The sequence below is a fragment of the Lathamus discolor genome, chromosome 6, assembly GCF_037157495.1.
Source record: "Lathamus discolor isolate bLatDis1 chromosome 6, bLatDis1.hap1, whole genome shotgun sequence".
NCBI classification, from domain to species: Eukaryota; Metazoa; Chordata; class Aves; order Psittaciformes; family Psittacidae; genus Lathamus; species Lathamus discolor.
The window spans coordinates 76,116,154-76,134,960 of NC_088889.1; the positions used below are offsets into that span (position 1 = coordinate 76,116,154).

The 18,807-nt window shown below is 42.9% G+C and overlaps 1 protein-coding gene across 3 annotated transcripts in view; it reads left to right on the forward strand.

Moving 5' to 3' along the window:
- LITAF (lipopolysaccharide induced TNF factor) overlaps positions 1 to 18,807 on the forward strand; it is a 35,003-nt gene that overhangs the window by 2,422 nt on the left and 13,774 nt on the right. The window contains exon 1 of one of the 3 annotated variants that reach the window (XM_065683814.1): positions 17,200 to 17,346. The exons of 1 other annotated variant lie outside the window; for it this stretch is intronic. The gene's annotated coding sequence lies outside the window, so the exon portion shown is untranslated. Of the gene's footprint in view, positions 1 to 17,199; positions 17,347 to 17,376; positions 17,529 to 18,807 lie in introns of those variants that run through there. One more of the 3 variants, XM_065683813.1, reaches the window with a different exon arrangement.

Genomic DNA, 18,807 nt, shown 5'->3' on the forward strand with positions numbered 1-18,807 from the left:
ACAGAGACAAATCTATTTATATTATAGCACCTTATAGATACATTGAATGTAACAGGTTGAAGGTGTTGGGGTTGGTTTGTTTTGTGTTTTTTCTTTTGGCAAGGAAGGTAAAAATGCTCAGTTAGCTTTCCAGCTCAGGCTGCAGGTGCATCTGTCTTGTTTACAATCTTGCAGAGTTAAAAATACTTCTTGCTGCATGGACAAAGACCAGGCAAACCAGTCCCTCTGTGCTGCATGACCTTGTAGCCTTGTAGGGCTTGACAGTTCCTGAATAGCTGGTAGTTTGGCCATAATATGCTTCCTTACTGGCATGCAGGCTACAGCGTAATGAGAGGACAGGGGAATGAGCAATCTAGCCTCTGGCGCTGAGTGAGTCTGTTTTTTGTGTGAAACAGGCAGGCAACTTCCCAACTGACGTGCATTCTGGCGACAATGTGGTCACTTGGCTTTTTGACTAACACAGCTCCTTCGGTTACTTATCCAATGGTCTGGCACTACAGTAACTAAACTACAGTATGTCACAGCAGAAATGTGCTCTGACATATGCCATAAAAGACAACAAAAGGTGTGCAGTCTGTATAACAGCATAGAAGAAACAACCAGGAAGACAGCAAACATCTAGAAAGCTGTTTCTGTGTGTCTCCTTAATAGACAGAGGCTGTCCTGTTTCATGAGAGCTCAGAGGGAATATGGAGGTAAGTAGCAGGGTTCTGTTTTACTGAATATAACCCTCAACCAGAATGTCTTAACATATATCTTAACATCCTTTTTACAGTTTCTCTTTTTCTAAGAGAGAAACAAGTGATTTGTTACCACTCAGTTTCCCTTATCTAAAAAGTAGACACGTTAAAAATATTGTAGGCAGATATACATCCACACCTACTGATTTATAGAAGAGAAACTAAAATACTTGGTTTGTTAGAGAAACTTTTAATCTGATTTTTCAAGTTCTTGTTATGCTCTTGATAGACAGTGTATCAATACTGCTGGCAACAATAGTCTCATGGAACAGAAAAACTTCAAATAAGATGGGATGCCAAAAAGAGCTGTGTGCCCAAGTAAAAGATTTTTCTGATAGGAGCTTTCCATTGCACACTGTGTAAATCTGTTTGAAACAGGGAGGAGACATTATGCAAACATGTAGCTCCCACCTTAGAACTGGAGTAATTAATGCAGATTATGTATTTTTATATACGTTTGTGTGTGCTCTAAAGTCGTTGGGAGACTTGAGGGTAGAGTGGGTTGGGTTTTTTTATTTTTCAGATAATGATTTGTGTAACTTCCACCTCTGCACCTGGGTGATGTTTTTAGGTTGATCTTTTTTCCCCTTTTGTTTGTCATGAAACACACTATTAAATAATTGACTGTCTGTCGCAGCAGGGAGGAATCAAGACATGACTATTGTGACCCATAAGCGTGATTCGTTTATTGGGCTTCTACCTCTGGTTAATACAGCAACAGTAATACACGAATATGCAAATACTAGGTGCTTGATTGGTTCTGGCATAAGTAAGGCATTGCGTAAGCTCATTATTTTTGTGGATAAACTGTGTACTTTTATCTCCTCTATTTTTATGTGCTTATCTTGTTTATTAGTTAGTGTCCTTGTCTGTAATTGGCCAGAACATGGCACTTCCCTCCAGATGTCCCTCAGTTCCTCATTATCTGGTGCTAGTAAGTCTGCACCATTCTCTAAACAAATGTTCTATTTCAGCTCATTGATGGGAATGTGACCTTTCTCTGTTATCCACGTCTCCACAATTCCCCCTTTTTCTTTATGAAGGAATAAGGACTGAGTCAGGAGTCATTGTAAACAAGCAGAACATTGCAAAGCACAACAAAGCAACAAGCCCCCTATGAGTCCTATAACGGCGAAGCAGCTTGTAAACCAAACGTATATGCAGCTCTATGAAGTGAACATCAATTTTTAAATAACTCGAGTAATTCAAAATCCGTACTTCTAAAATCAGCTAAATATTTCCGAAGCGCTATAAGCGGGTCACTTTTGCGATAAAATTTGTTCCGACAAGCTACACAAAAGGTCTTTTGTTTTAGCCAGCTCTGGCGAAGATACCTTATAGACTGACAACCACCACAATAGAACTCTACTGTAGGGTCACAATGATGACAAAAACTGCAGGGTTCTCGAAGCACTTGTATCTCCAGTCTTGGTTGTACCACTATATGTCTGTGGCCATGGACCGGATCTAGGAGGGCGACCATGCTCAACGAAAGCTCTGTGTTGATTAAGGAGTTAAGTTCTTCTATCAGTGGCTGTAGTGCTTGGCACAGGCGACGCTCCTCCCGGGCCTGCGAGTCAGGGTCCATACACTAGCTTGGAGATGCCGTCACTGGAGCTTCTGCAGCAGCCGGTGTTAGCCACTTGGATGGTACCCACAAGGGTCCTGCGGGAGCAGAAACACAGGCGTAACCGTGGCCCAGATATATTACTTCTGCTGGTCCCTGCCACAAATCTGTATTAGGATCTTGATAGCACGCCTTAAAAGAAGGTTTTATCTTTTGCGCTTCTGTTTGTACAAAGTGCTTAACAACTGCTGGAGTTTGTTCATCACCAAAAATGCATAAATAATTTAACGTATACAATGTTAAGGAAATCCGCTCTTGAACATCTATTATGTCTGAATGTTTCTTTTAATGGCCAAGCGGATGGCCACTTAGAGAAACTATGGTAATATGGGCACCAGAGTCAAGCAATGCAGACAAAGTTATGGAGTGATTTCCCCAAGTTAATATTGCTGTAATCTCTGGGCGGGTTGCCATAGGTAGAGAAAATAGGGCGAGTCCTCCAGTAGATCCAAAACCACCGGTGGCACAAACGGTTTGATGTGCTCCTGATATTAACTGCGAAATGGGCACAAGTTGTGCTATGCGTGTGCCTTTTGGTATATGCAGTGGAGGATAGTCAGTCTTTGCCATAATCTTAATTTCACCCATATAATCAGCATCGATGACACCTGGAGCAATGAATAGTCCTTTCAACGCGGATGATGATCTCCCCAGTAGCAAGGCTCCCACAGGCTTATTATTTAAAGTCAAAGGAGCATATATTCCAGTAGAGAGCAACGACACAGTCTTATCATATAAGGTAGTGTCTATTGCAGTTGCCAAGTCCATTCCGAGGCTGACAGGTGTGGCTGGTTGCAAGGCAATGGAGTTTGACTTGCTGCGTACACATGTTGAGGCGCGGGGGCTGTAGGACCCGTACTTGGGATCATTGCGCGACGGGTCTTGGCGCTCCACTCCCTGTTTCCCAGCCGGTTCTGTTTACGTCGACAGGTAGCAGCACAATGGTTGTCCATTTGACAATTAGGGCACCAAACCGAGTGGTGGCAATCTTTTCTCATGTGCCCATTTTGACCACATCTAAAACATCGAGGACCTTTGACCATACTGGTGGCTTGCAAAGGTGCCAAGGCTGCTAATACTTGTGACTGACTTTTGTTTTTTGTTTGTTTTTTTTTTTTGTTTGTTTTTCTTTTAATTGCCTCTCCCACTGCTTTTACTGCCTCAACCAACATTGCCTGATGCCCCATAGGTACCCGTGTCATGCGTTCTAACATCTCTTCTACAGTGGCATTCGCAGGTAACTGAACAAGTATCTGCCTTACAGCATCATTACAGTTCTGTATTGCACACTGATGCAGTAAAATACCATGCATGTATTCTGGAGTACCTGACTTCCTTATAGCATCAGCTACCCTAACCACAAAGGTACTGAAGGGCTCGTCCTTTTTCTGTGTCACTTTCAAGTAGGCAGGAGCTGCACTAGTATCTTTAATCTGTGATAGAGCTCGTAAGGCTAGTCTCATAGATTCTTTTAACAATTCTGGACCTAGCTGGACTTGAGCCTCCTTAGTGGAGAACTGCCCAATTCCCATCAGGTGTTGTAATTGCACCCCAATCAGGGGATCTCCCTGGCCTCGCTGAACTGCAACCGCCTCTTGACAGGCTTCCTGCCAATACATGTTCCATAACAACAACTGCAAAGGGGTGAGGATTAATTTCACAATACTTTTAATATCCTCGATTAACAGCAAATCTGTTCCCCAAATATATGACAACATTTGCCTAGTGGGTTCAAACTGAATGCCTGTAGAAGAAACAGTTTGCCTTAACTGAGATAGCAATTTCAGTTTAAGGGAGACATTTCAGCATTTACTGCCTGACCTTGAGGGTTAATCTGGTACTTAACAGGAAAGGCGAGAATCTTTTCCTGCAAACAATCAAAATCATTGTTTGACAGAGCCTCTCTCTGAATAGATTTCCAATCTATCACCTGGATTCGCATTTGTCTATCCCTGCTCTGTGACTTTACCCTTTCCTTACAAGGATCTTCTTGCGATTTAACCCTTTCCTTACAACGACCTTCTTGCTCCCCTTTTTTCTTTACATGATCTGCACGGTCTTTATCAGTCGAACAAGACGGCTGTGCAGATAAAAATACTCCACTATTCTGATAGTGAGCAGCTTCCTCTTCCAGGGTCTCCTCCTCCGATGGAGTTAACCCCTCTTCCGAGGATTCTGCCGGGGGTGCGGATGGGTCTATCTTTATATCAAGGTTGACTGTTGATGTTACGGGCGGATCAGAAACGTAATCCTTGCCAACCTGATAGTGAGTCGGACTGGCTGGAGGAGCTGGAGAAGAAAGGGCTGAAAGTTTCTCCTGAGCTGCAGCCACGACCTTCCGCTCAGCTGCATACTTATGTAGGCAATTAATAACTGACCTCCAGTCTTTAGCACATTTTTTCGCTTGCTTGTTATCATCAATTACTTTATTCCAAAGCTCATCCCCAAACTTCCTCCATTCGGGTAGATCAAATACATCGTTAGGATCTCGGAAACAACCTAACTCTCTCGCGTATTCTAACAGCCTTTAATCCCTTCGTTAAGTCCAATTCCTTACCCACTCCCCGCTTCTCTAAGAAGCACTTAAATAAATCATATGCTGCCTCTCTATCCATTATAATTCAACACATAAGGTGTTGGCACCAGTGCAGCTCACCGGGAGGCAGATGAAATATGGGTGGTGAGACAAGGAGAATCTTGCTCAGGCTCTCAGAACCAATGCTGCCAGCAGCAAAGCGTTCTTAGCTTTCCGAAGGCTGCTTTCTTCGGAGCTTTCCCAATCCCTGCTGCCATCCCAGCCTTTAAAGGTACCTGGGTCCCTGTTCCAATCTGTCCGCTCCCCTCCTATTCCAGCTGTCTTCTTCGCTCAGTCAAGCAACAGCAAGAGGGTCCTTGTTCGAACGCCAATTTGTCGCAGCAGGGAGGAATCAAGACATGACTATTGTGACCCATAAGCGTGATTCGTTTATTGGGCTTCTACCTCTGGTTAATACAGCAACAGTAATACACGAATATGCAAATACTAGGTGCTTGATTGGTTCTGGCATAAGTAAGGCATTGCGTAAGCTCATTATTTTTGTGGATAAACTGTGTACTTTTATCTCCTCTATTTTTATGTGCTTATCTTGTTTATTAGTTAGTGTCCTTGTCTGTAATTGGCCAGAGCATGGCACTTCCCTCCAGATGTCCCTCAGTTCCTCATTATCTGGTGCTAGTAAGTCTGCACCATTCTCTAAACAAATGTTCTATTTCAGCTTGTTGATGGGAACATGACCTTTCTCTGTTAGCCACGCCTCCACAACTGTCCATTACACTTGCTGAAAACACAGTCCCCTAATAATAACCTGCAACAGAAGAACTTCCATGTTCTTCTCTTATTGATTCACTTTGACTTGCATCTGTGGACTTGGCTTCCCCATGTACTTTGCTGGAGCTGGAGGTCAGCTTTCTGGGCTCTCTAAGTAAAGGCAGGTAATCTTGCTTTGTCAGTGATAGTACTGCGCAGTGGAATTACTTGCTCTGTTATTGAGCCATTCAGTAAAGGAAGCAGGAAGCTAAACGTGCATATACTAACTGTGTTTTATTTTACCTATCAGCTGTCCCTTCAAGTAGTTTTCTTATTTTTAAGTACTTGGTATTGGGAGTTTTCAGTTGTTCCTTTTTTCCCCAAGCCTGTAAGCAGACCTGATGTATGCTTAAGAGAACTTTCTAGATGGAATAAAGCATAGGGATGCAAAGTAGAAGTTGGAATGAGTGATAAGCAATAATATCGTTTCACTCTTACAAAGAGCCCTAAACTTGTGTGAGATGAAATTTAGCTCCAGGCTTCCACAGTCTTTTTAGTTTAAATGTCAAAAAAGTGCCTTTACTGAATATCTGTTTCTCCTATAGCACTGCTGGGCACTTTCACAAGTTCTGTAGAGCTGTTAAGCTTAAAATAAATGTCTTCCAAGTGTCTTTTTTGCTCACACTCACTATTAGCTAGCTCAGAGCTCTGACTATATGTCTGTCCCTTGTAACTTCTGAGTTGAGAGCCACCCTTGTTGGTGTTACTGGAAACTTACCCTTTGACTCTGAACAGCCTTGTTGCCCAGTGGGTTTCTTCTCAAGTCTTCTACTTCGGGAAGCAGTGCTTGGCACAGAATAACCCTTGACTTCCGATCTAGGTGTCCATCAACACACCAGCAATTTTTCAGTCTCTTCTGTGAATGACTAGGAGTGAACAACAATGTTACGTCATTATTGGAAAAGGATCTTGTCCTGTGGGAGTGGAGGTGTACTTATCACTTATCATACCTGTTATAATCACTGTTTTCATAATTCTGAAGAGTTTAGTCACTTCACGTATACATAGCTGGAAATCTCATGAGCGATACATCAAATCCATTGTTGGCCTCTGAGACTTCTAATAGAATGGCCTGTTCTAGCAGTAGTTTCTTACTCCCTTGAAAGTTTGCCTACAGGACAGAAACCACTTAGTTCAGTTTCTGAGGAGCCATCAATGATAATTAATTACACTAATTCTCTTCATGCTGCTTGAAAGTTAGGAAAACCTGTCCAATGGTCTTGATTTGGGCTAATGCCAATTTCCAGTAACAGCAGTGTCAATCTGGAGGAAGAAAAAAAAAAGACATTGTAGGACTTTTGTTAGGCTGGAATCACCAGGGCTGGAATCCACATCTGGCCTTTCAGGCAAAAAAAGCGTGGCTGGGTAGTGTTGTGCTTCACTGTAGGACTTGAATAGCTGCACTGAACAGCTGTGAGTGGTGGAATCAACTGTGGGAGGTAAAGGATGGGTGCTTGTTATTTTTGCATAATTCACAAGGAGAATGTTTCATATCAAATGTGCTACTAGAAGGTTCTTCATTTCTACCAGCAAAAGTAAAAATGGGATTTGGATCAACTTGGACATAGAATCATAGAATGGTTAGGGTTGGAAAGGACCTCAAGATCATCTAGTTCCAACCCCCCTGCCATGGACAGGGACACCTCTCACTAAACCATCCAACACAAGGCTTCATCCAACCTGGCCTTGAACACTGCCAGGGATGGAGCATTCACAACCTCCCTGGGCAACCGATTCCAGTGTCTCACCACCCTAACAGGAAAGAATTTCCTCCTTATATCCAATCTAAACTTCCCCTGTTTAAGTTTTAACCCATTACCCCTTGTCCTGTCACTACAGTCCCTGACAAAGAGTCCCTCCCCAGCATCCCTATAGGCCCCCTTCAGATACTGGAAGGCTGCTATGAAGTCTCCATGCAGCCTTCTCTTCTCCAGACTGAAAAGCCTCAACTTCCTCAGCCTATCTTCATACGGGAGGTGCTCCAGTCCCCTGATCATCCTCGTGGCCCTCCTCTGGACTTGTTCCAACAGTTCCATGTCCTTTTTATGTTGAGGACACCAGAACTGCACACAATACTCCAGGTGAGGTCTCACAAGAGCAGAGTAGAGGGGCAGGATCACCTCCTTTGACCTGCTGGTCATGCTCCTTTTGATGCAGCCCAGGATACAGTTGGCTTTCTGGGCTGCGAGCGCACACTGCCGGCCCATGTTCATTTTCTCATCGACCAGCACCCCCAAGTCCTTCTCTGCAGGGCCGCCCTGAATCTCTTCTTTGCCCAACCTGTAGCCGTGCCTGGGATTGCTCCGACCCAGGTGTAGGACCCTGCACTTGTCGTGGTTGAACTTCATAAGGTTGTCATCAGCCCACCTTACAAGCGTGTCAAGGTCCCTCTGGATGGCATCCCTTCCCTCCAGCATATGCACCGGACCACACAGCTTGGTGTCATCAGCAAACTTGCTGAGGGCAAGCTCAATCCCACTGTCCATGTCACCGACAAAAATGTTGAACAAGACCAGTCCCAACACTGATCCCTGAGGGACACCACTCGTTACCGGTCTCCAGCCAGACATTGAGCCATTGACCACAACTCTTTGTGTGCGGCCATCCAGCCAGTTCTTTATCCACCGAGTGGTCCATCCATCAAATTGATATCTCTCCAATTTAGAGAGAAGGATGTCATGTGGGACAGTGTCAAATGCTTTGCACAAGTCCATCAGGACTCAACCATCTTAAAATTAATCTCACTCTTCAGATTAATATTTCATGTGTTTTAGGGGAGTTTTGGCTTCAAGCTAGTTGAATATGTTCAAGTAATTTATTTCTTTAAATTTTGTTGAAGATGTATCTAAGTATCAGCCAGCTGAGGAAGGCTGGAGGATGAATGATAAGGGGGGTTGACTATTGCTTAATCACTGTAAGAAAAGAGTGGAAAATACACTGTAGTAACAGCAAACCTGCAAGACTTTGGCAACTTGGCGAGTGTATCTGTCAGAATATTTATGCTTCAGCTGCTTGGTGCCAGTGTTGCCGAGTTTAGCTGGGAAGCACTACTCTGCATGAGAGCCTAGATAGCTCCAGGTCCTTTTTGCTCTCCAACCTGGCCCAGGAGGACACAGCCATATGATTGTCAGCCTTAGCTGTGGCTTTGAAACTGTCCTAAATGGTAGTGGTTCCATTAAAAAAAAAAAAGTGCAATGCTGTCTCTAATAGTAGTGCTGAGGTTATGACAGATGGAAACAAGGTCAAGTCTGCAGTGTGGTAAGTCCTTCTATTAGGCTGACTGACATGAAGTGACTTTAGGTACGTAGGACCTCATCTGAAGACAAGCATGTAGACTTGAAAGTCAGCTTCACTGGTGAGTCTAACAGAAGAATATTACCTCCCTGTGCAAACTTTATCTCAGAAAGTATAGTCCAACATAACTGAGATCCACGAGGTCACTTGTATTTATTTACTGCTTCTATTTCCAGCAGCATCAGTGGCAGTTGGATAGGTAGGGTATATTTTGCTTCCTGTTTTTTTTTTTTTGGTCCGAACAAACCTGTGGAGAGCTCTGAGAATTTGATGCTTGCTTTTTTTTTCTTTTTTTTTGGGGGGGGGGTATATAGAGATAAATTATTCTAGACTGTTCTTTGTTTTATCCTCCTATGAAGCATTGTTGTCTACATTCTGAGGTTTTTAGGGTTGGTCAGTCCTTTCAAAACCCTAGGTTCTTTCTCTTCCCACTCTTGCTGCATCTCCTAGGCAATGAGATAGACAGTGGCCAAAGTAGATATTTGGTAAGGCTATAATCCTTCTCCCTGCAATGCTTTTTCCTTTTCTGTATGACTTAGCTTGGTTACAGCCACCTGAAATTTCAAAGGGAAAAACTGTTTCCCCTGGATGACAGATATTCCCAGTTTTCTGTGCAAACTGCAGTCTCTCCCTTCCTCTGAGGCATGCAGAGATTTAGGTTATGTAAGCATATAATGAAAATAATTACAGATTTTCTTCTGTGCTTGTCTAGAAGGAAAATGAAACGAAGAAAGATAATTACATTGAAGCTTTTTTGTCCGGTAGAGGTCACAACGCATTTTCCTGTGTAAATTCTTTTTGGGCACAATGTGTGCCATCTTGTGGACAATCTCATTAGTTCTGAATCCTTGAGACAAATATTTAAAGATGAGGATATTTTGTGTGTGTATGTTCTAAAGCTGCCTAGCTGTGCAATATGTAAACCAGCACATATTTGTAGCTCAGTGCACATAATCACTCCTCTTGGATACTGATTTTGTAGTTATTTCAATTTGCTTGGTTCCCTTGCTTTGAGGAAGCTGAGTTTCTTTTGCTAGGATATGAATCATTTGGTACTACTTGTAAAACTATTGAGGTAAAATTGTTTGCCGTTTTATACTTAATTTTAAAGCAATGAATTAGAATTATATCTATCTGGGAAATTATTCTGAGAAGCATCTCTCAAAGCACTACAATTGCTACATGCCAATAATAGCAAAAAAAAAAAAATCAGGAATTCCCTTGCTTCAAGAATGAAGATAAAAATATTCTTATTACAGACATAAACAACTTGTACAAATACTTATTTGAAATTAAGATATCTATAATTTTTATTTAATCATACTAGTATGATTCTTTCTTGGTAGAAAGCAAGTGAAACTCTTAAGGCATTCCTCAATGGCTGAGAAGTCCTCTCCAGAAGCAGTAAGCATTTTTCTTACAGGGAAGGCTCTAACATTTGTCAAAATAATATGTTTGCTGAATGAGTTCATTTCCCTTTTCATGCAGAGATTGGAGATCAACAGATCTTGTCCTGTAAAAGTCGTTAAGAAATAGCCCACTGCCTGGTTCCTCTAAAATAAGGCAAGCTTGTGGTAAATGTCTTGGCTATACTTGCTTTTGCAAACTAATTTAAATTTGATTTAATGAATAAAAATTGCTGGGCAAATAAAGTAGTGTCAGTCACATGCTGATTAAAGAAACTTTGATGTTCAATGTGCTGATAGCTTTGCCTGTCCTGCAGGTAGGCAGAGTCATTTCCAGCTTTAGCATAGATGTTCTTGCTAACCGTTCATGCAGAGACACTGGAAAGGTGGCTAATGAACAAGCTTTCGCACCATTCTTGTATAACAGAACTAGTGCTACAGAGGTGAAAGCAGCTTCTGGTAATAACAGATTAGTAACCCAACATTGCCAGGTTCCTCTGAAGCACTAAAAGCTATCAAGCAAGCTGGGTCAGATGGCTCTGCTGTTGAGATACACAAATGTGGGCAATGTAAGCTGATAAGGGAACTCATGACTTGCTAAACAAACATATGGGACCAAAACCAAGTGTTGCAAGTATCTGAAGATACTAACATCTCCCACCATGTGACAATTAACAAGGTCATGCACATTATGATAATCATAAGGATCTCGATTTGGTGAACAATGCTGGGAAGTTATTTAAGAGCTGAGCCATGAATTTGCAGAGAAACAGTTTATTTTTAGCGACTATAAATTCTGTGCTGGTTATGGCACAGATCACATGATTTTGCTGCAGGGCAGGACCAGGAGGAGCTGCCCACACAATCGAGATGTACGGAATCAATGCATACAGCAGATCAGTCAGCTCTTAACACCCCAAAGGGCTTTCAACCCTCACGTGAGGGTTTCTAGTTCACTTACTTTTATCACTAGTGCTTGTCTGTATGGATGGTCAATTGTTTACTGAGCTGCTTGTCACAAACGATTAGTCTGAAAAGATGGGTTTCGTCTCATCTGAGGAGTATCCTGAACATTTGGCGTCCATACGTACCAAACCACTCAAGGCTGCCAGCAGATTTGGTGAAGTGCTTTCTTAACGTTTCACCATTTTGGTAAATAGATATTAATCTTCACATTGCTATCACTGTTCCAGCTCTTCAGTTCTTGGGCTGATTTGGTCTCCAGATGGTAAGCTTCCTGGTTCACTTCTTCCTGCAGACAAGCAGTATCAAGTGACAAGATATGATACCTGAATTTCTGGAACAGGAACTGATGCCTTTCTAGCTAAGACTGTGGCCATTTAATTTATATGTGAACTTGAGTGATTCACTAAAGTGCCTTTAATAAAGGCAGTCCTTCCAGAGGTGGGGAACTGAAATATTAAATATTATGTCAAAGCTATTCTTGAATCATGTAAGTTATGACAGCTACAGATTATAAACTGAGGCAGAATTCAATGGCAATAACTGCAACTGCCAAAACTGCAGCAAGTATTACTACTGCTAAGTTAAAATGTTTGTAGCATGAAGTGAGTGGAGCATAAGACAACAAGTACTTACTGGCACCCAGCTTTGCCCATAATGTGTGTGAGAGATACTGGGAACAGTTTTGGAGAAGCAGGTATTTGAGGCTTTAACGAAAGCCTCATTGGATAACTGAATTTTTTTGCAATAACATCTTAATCTTTTTCTCTATTTCTGTATTTCTTGCCTGTATCCCAGCGAGGTTGCAAGAATTCTGGTGTCCAGATGACAGTTGTATGAAAGATCATTATGTCAGAATTATGCACAGGAGACTACTGTAATCATGCCTTGCGTGTTTAGATCCACAAAGTTGGACTTTAGCAGCTTATTAAAGTAAGTATGGCAGCTGCCCTAAGTACAACAATAGAAAGCTTAAATATGAGATTTAGGTGAGTGGCTTCAGTGGCCAAATACAACACGAGCCAGCAAAGCCAAGACTATGCCACAGCCTGACTGAACAGTAGGTCAGGTATTACTCTGGAGGAAGGGCGAGAGGACAGGATTTTTGCACCGCTTCGTTCAGCTATTTCACAGCAGTTCAAATCATGCTTCAATTCTGTCTGCATGAAAAATAATCAGACAGCTTCAGTTTTAAAATTTTCTCCTTCCTGCACCCTGTCACGGCAGTAGGAAGATGAATTTGAAGGGTAAATGGTTGGAGAATCATAATTTTCTTCTCTGTTTTCTGATTGCATTAGAGAATTCATCAAATAGTGATCACTTAATCAGGACAGATCTGCCTTTTTAAAATGGGAAATTTTTCTATTATAGCTACTTCTTTTTGATTGTTAATACTAGGAGAACCATTACTGGCAATGAATGGCTATTCTTGTAATTCTTTATACGTAGTGCCAAGTGTTCTGGGTAAAAATAAATCTATCATTGCCTCTTTTGACACCACACTGCTGTGTTGTTCTCTAGGAGAGATGATATGATTTACATACTTGAATGTTTTGCTATAGTGTCGAACAGTGTTTTACAATTTGGCAGCTGTTACTAGCTGTTATGATGATCAAATAACACTGGGAGCTGGCAACTAAGAAGGAAGGAATAGTAAAAGAAAAACAGTAAAGTGTTAATATTTAGGTTTGGATTCATTTAGCAGTGCTGTCAACCAACTGCAATCCTGGGAGATCATTTGCAGTTTCGGACTTGGTATGCCACTTCTGTTCCATGTAATAAATCCATTCATATTCTAATCTCCCACAAACATATTACCACACATTACCAACTTGCAGATGAAAGAAAGAAGTCTTTTTTTTTTTTTTCTTTAATGGGCATGCTAAGCAAGGTACGTATAGTGAGGAGGATGCATGCTTGGGAAAGATGATGGCAAATGTTTAGTGCCTGGAAGAGTTGTTGCAGTACCTTGAGCTAAAAGTTGGCCTCCTTGGGAAGGGGCTTGGACTCTGTCCCTGCTCTGTGAAGGTAGGGAAGCCCACCTCCATGCATTCACCCAGCACACAGACAGCTTCTAGGGTAAGGAGTTCCTGACCTGGCAAGGTGTCAGTAAATGGGGAGCTGCAGCCAGGAAAAGCTCAGCCTCCCCAGACAGCACCAGCAGAAGTGTCCAAGTGGTTCGTGTGAAGGGAGGTTTGGGGTGAGGAGACCTGAGAGCAATTGGAAAGCTCAAAACTTTTTCAGAATTCACCCTTTTCATTCCATTGGCTTTGAACGGTGGGGTGTGGGGGAAAATCATCAGGGAAAGTGTAAAAGACACTGAAAGAAAGTGGGAACTGAGAAAGAAGATGGTTTTATGTAAGATAACATGTGCCTGGGAGCTGACAGTCATTTATTTGTCAAGAGGTGTTTTGTTTTGTTTTCTCTACCAGTTCCATATTGATGTGGAGCAATAGTTTTGTTTTGATACATGAATGTGAGCAATGATGCAGTCAGTCATGGGGTATTTATCTTCACAAAGTGACTTCTGAAAGAGAGGGAGTATTTGGGGGCATTCTGTTCTCTCTCTCTCCCCACCTCTGTCACACACAGAATTTATTTGGAGAGAACGTAAGTTGAAGTTATTAACTCCCACAGCAACATTACACAGCCCCCATCACATCTTTTTTTCAAAGCCCAAGTGTTTGGAAACCAGCATTCAAGGTAACTCAAGTCCTGGCAGCATGAAAACTCAGGCTCTGTTCTTGCTCACCCAATAAACTGGACCGTACTTTCAAATGAATTTGGCAATTATAATATCAAATTCTTGAAAAACTAGATGTGCCAATATAATTGTTTATGCTGAACAGGGCCAGTGCTCACCCAAGCAGAAGCAACACAGCAGTATTACCTATGTCTGTCTCTACAAGCTGTTAATAATTGCATTGTTATAGCTCCAAAGTATTTTGCTATTAGTATTTCTGTAGTAGTACGTCTGAGGAAGTATATTATGGCAGTACTTAGTCTTCCTTACTGCAGACATTTTTATGTGCACTCACTGTTAAAAGTAGCTTGGAGAATAAAACTGAAGCTGTCTGCATAGTACAGTCGAAGTGCTGAAGTTACTATAGTGTGGATTTGGAAGCTGCTGAAGCCGTTAACCCTGAGCTCAACAAAAGCTTGAGGCTTTTGTTTAAGTTCCTTTTTTTTTTTTGTTTAGGTTCCTTTAGCTGTTGCTCCTCTGCCCAACAGGCTTGGAGAGGAACACGCAGAAGTGGAAATTAGTTTTCCCTGCACTAAAGTTAACTTATAATTACTGGATGCTAATAAGGGTGCTGTTGGTACTTTAGTAGGGATATTCAAATTGAGTTTTGTGGCTATGTATGTGTGCAAACACCACCTTTGTCAAGTCCTAGTGCCTCTCAAAGGGTGTCTGTTTGCTGCTGTGGTTAGCATGTGATTTTCCGGTTTGTCAGCAGGCAGTCTCAGAGGTTCGTATCTTCCCTCCAGTGGTCTGGTGTCCAAGTGCAGCTAACACCCCAACAGGGAGGCTTTTCTCAAAAGAGCCAAAATTCCCGGTTTTATGTTCCCATCTATTATGAAGGAACTACTTAAGTAACTGAATCTTATCTGGGCAAAATAGTGTGTCCAGCTGATGACATCCAAGTATTACCAATGTTTCTAGGTCATCTCAGAAATGTGAATGCACACTTTACACTGAAATGTGGAACATGTATCTTGTTTTCAGGCCTGAGGCTTGGAGTGTGAACCTCACAGGTTGTGTCACATGGTTGCTTGGCTAGTCAGAGAGGAAAAATCTCCTTTGAAGATTAGCCACTGTTAGATAGAGAGGCTGCAGAACATTTTCATTTGGACCTGTAGAATACAATACTGATTTACACTTATGGTACTGACAGTTGTGTATTTTGTTATTGGTTAAAAACTTTGACCCAAGTCACTAGAAATCGAATGATGTAATAGCAAGTGGTACTACTGGTTTGTGGTGGTATAGGGTTTTTGTTTTGTTTTTAATTGATGCATTATTTCTTACATCAGATGCGATTATTAGCTCTGCAGTCAGACATGTTAGAAGATGTAGGATTAGCTAAATCTGTGCTAAGCTATACTATTTAAATCAAACTTCAAGGTCTGCTTTCTCGGGCAGTTGGCATTCCCATGGGCAGCAGCTGAATTTTGATGGAGCACCACCTGACACTGTAAATGTAAATAAGTTTTTCTTCATCAGTATTGATTCCATCTGGAAGTTCATGCCCTTGGGACTTTGAAGTAGGTTTTCTTTAACTAATTGATGCTTGCAGCAGTGAATTATGTAGAAATGGTAAATTTGGATTTTTGGTCTGGTTTGGCTTACTAACCGTAAATCTTCCAAAATATTTGGAAGTGTTACTCTTCTAGGTGGTACTGCTGTTTGGGCCTCCCCTTCCCCCACCTTCCCCCCCCCTTCCCCCCATAAAACATTGCAACTGTGTGTGTGTGTAACAAACATTCTTTCATATTATTTGACTTTATCTGGGCTGCTTTCTCTGAATCTGTATGTGTACATTGATTAGTGGTCTGAAACTGCATTATGGCACAACTCTCCTTAAGATTCCAGTACTGAAACTATCAAACCTCATAAAAATTCTTTTCTAGCCTCAAAAATCAGTTTATGCAAAATGACACCCTCCCTTGCTTTGTACATGTGCAAGCTCTACAACTTCCAAGCAGGAGAAAAACAAGCTGACATTATAGTTTACTGATTTTACACATTGAGGGCATATTGCATTATGTAAAATGTAGCTAAAGGCTTTTAAATGTGTGTCAGCTTCAAAATTTCATTTAGTGTCTTTGGTGGAAACTTGCTCTTGTAAGAGCAAAAGCTAATAAACCCGGTGTTCATTCATTTTGGGGGCTAAACTGACATCTACTGTGCTCTGCAATTAGTGTGATGACAAAATACACAGGCTTCTTGATTATGAAAAAAACTTACGTCCAAGTCTTTTCCCACTCTCAGGTTCAAATGCTAACTCATAGGAAGGACTGAATGCTGCTTAATCGACCCCTTTCCTCCCTCACTCCACTTCCCTTTCCCCTTTCCCCTCTCCACCTACCCCCCAGCCTTTCCAATCACGGGACTGGGAATATTAATGATGCCAAGAGCCCTCATACTCCAACTGATGAACCCCCTGCAAGTGCCCATCAGGCAATTCAGTAGGTCACTGACTGCAGAGCTCACTGTTGAGCTTATTGTCACTTGGGGACAGAGCCCCTTTTGTGCTATGAAACCTGAATCCTGGCTCTGGCATGGGTTTGAATTGAAGCTTTATACATGTTACTTAGGGACAGGTCTGAGAACGAATTTAACCGCAAAAATTAGATTTTAACGGATTTTAGATGCTTTCAGCCAAAAGTCTAACGGCACGATCCCTGCTGAAGCCCCAAGGGCTTATTGACTCCTTCAGGCTAAAGTAGACTAAAGAATTTAAATACCTCGTCTTGCCAACGGGTGCACCTAAACTCTAGCAGGTGAGGCAGTCCTTGCTGAATCCTTTCCAGGGGTCTGGCCAGTAATTAATTTTCTGTTTGATCTTTGAGCTGTTGGGCTGGCTAGGAGTGATGTGCTCTGTATCTTCCAAAGACTGAATGCCGTCTAATTGCCTGTAAAGGCACTAGTTAAAATCACTGTTCCTTTAATCACTATGTGGTTTTTGCATGTCTGAAATAACCGATCCTGTTAACATAAGGGGTATGGCAGGATTAGGGGAGGGTTTTTCCTCCTGTCCTACAAAATGTGCAGTCTGGCAACGCTGATGAGGGGAAGTTGAAGATTGCTTGTTTTACCCGAGTGACCCTGTAGCAGGAACTGCGAAGCCCGCAGCACTGACGCCAGTTTCGGCTGTGGGCTTCGGTCACAGCTGTGCTTCTCTCGGACCTTTCTGCTCTTCCTTTTACCTGCCGCCGGCGCTCGGGAGCGGTGCCGGGGCGGTGCTGGTAGGTCCAGGGGAGCGGAGGGAGGCGGGATGTTCCCCGGGGCAGGTCCCGCGGCACTTGGCCCGGCCTCGAGGGAAGGGGAGGAGAAGGCAAGGTGCAGACGGGAAAGGACGTGACAGCCCCTGCGGGACGGGGGCTTCACCCGAGCGGCGAGGAGGAGAGGCAGGAGCCCGCTGGGAGCGGTGAGGGCCGAGCGGCTGCTACGGGCGATGCCGGGGGGGAGCCGGGCTGGGAAGGGAAGGCGGCGGCGCGGCTTTCTGGGGGGCGCAGCGCCTACCACCGCTCCCGGACCCCCGTTCTGCCCGTGCCGCGGGGTGGGGGGGGGGGGTGGGGGATGGGATCCGGTGGGGAATCGGGCCGGGAGAGGCTGTGGGCGGCGGGGCCGGAGCTGAGGGAAGCGAAACCCCAGCGTCGCGGGCGGCAGCCGGCGGGGAAGCCGCCCGGTGTGTAGTGATTGCGCTGAGAAGCCGACCTAGGAAAACGGCCCTGCCCTGCTCCGGGAAGGAGGTTATTGGGACCCGGGTTGAAGCCGCTCACAAGATTATTTCGATTTTGTCATCGTAAAAGGCAGTGTGACCCAAGTAGCACCGGTTGCTGTCCTAAAATAGTAATATGTCGAAGTCTTTTGAGTAATTATTACTGAATTTTATTCTCTCATGAACACCTGGGGAATTTACACTACTTTACCAACCTGCTGAGAAATAGTATTTTAAACTAGGAAGTTACCGTCTGGAGTTCAGATAACCGGGATAGTGGCCTAATAAAGTGCTCTGTTAGGTCTTGCCGTGAAAGTTTCAAGTGCTCCGATGAATCTGTATGTCCTGCCTGATGATTTAAAAAGAATTAGCCTTCACCCTGTGTTCGATTACAGGCGCTGCTGACTAGCAGCTGCCTCAAACCCTGCTGTGCAGGGAGCCCCTGTAATTACCTCTGGTGTTAGAAAGCAGCGTCGGGTTTCTAGTGAAGAACACGAGTAGGAATTTTAAAGAATTAAATCAAATGCCAAACTTTAGTAAGAGAGTAAGAAAAAGGCAACAACGTGTTTGCTTTGCCCAGGGTGGCTTTTTGTTGGTTTTTTTGTTTTGGTTTGGTTTTTTCCTTGTTTTCTTCGTACCAAGCAGAGGGGTGCGTCACTACCTTCTTTCTCTTGTCCCCACGCTAATCTTCAAGTAGTGCTCAGGATTGAGATGTATGTGTGCACTGGCTGTATGAAGGAATAGTTCAAATACCCTTTCAGAGGTGACATTTAAAGCATGACAAATCCTAGCAAAATTAAGTTCAGAAGCTGAAGCTGTGGTTACCTCCACAATACTTAGTATTTTGAAGAGATTGTGTTGTAGTCTTGATGTATTGTACTTTAATTTCTGTTTTAATAATTAACTTAAAGGGGTTGATACATGGTTTTAGTTTTGTGAGAAGTAATAAAAGGGTTAATGAAGTTTTGCTTTTGCCAAGCATATG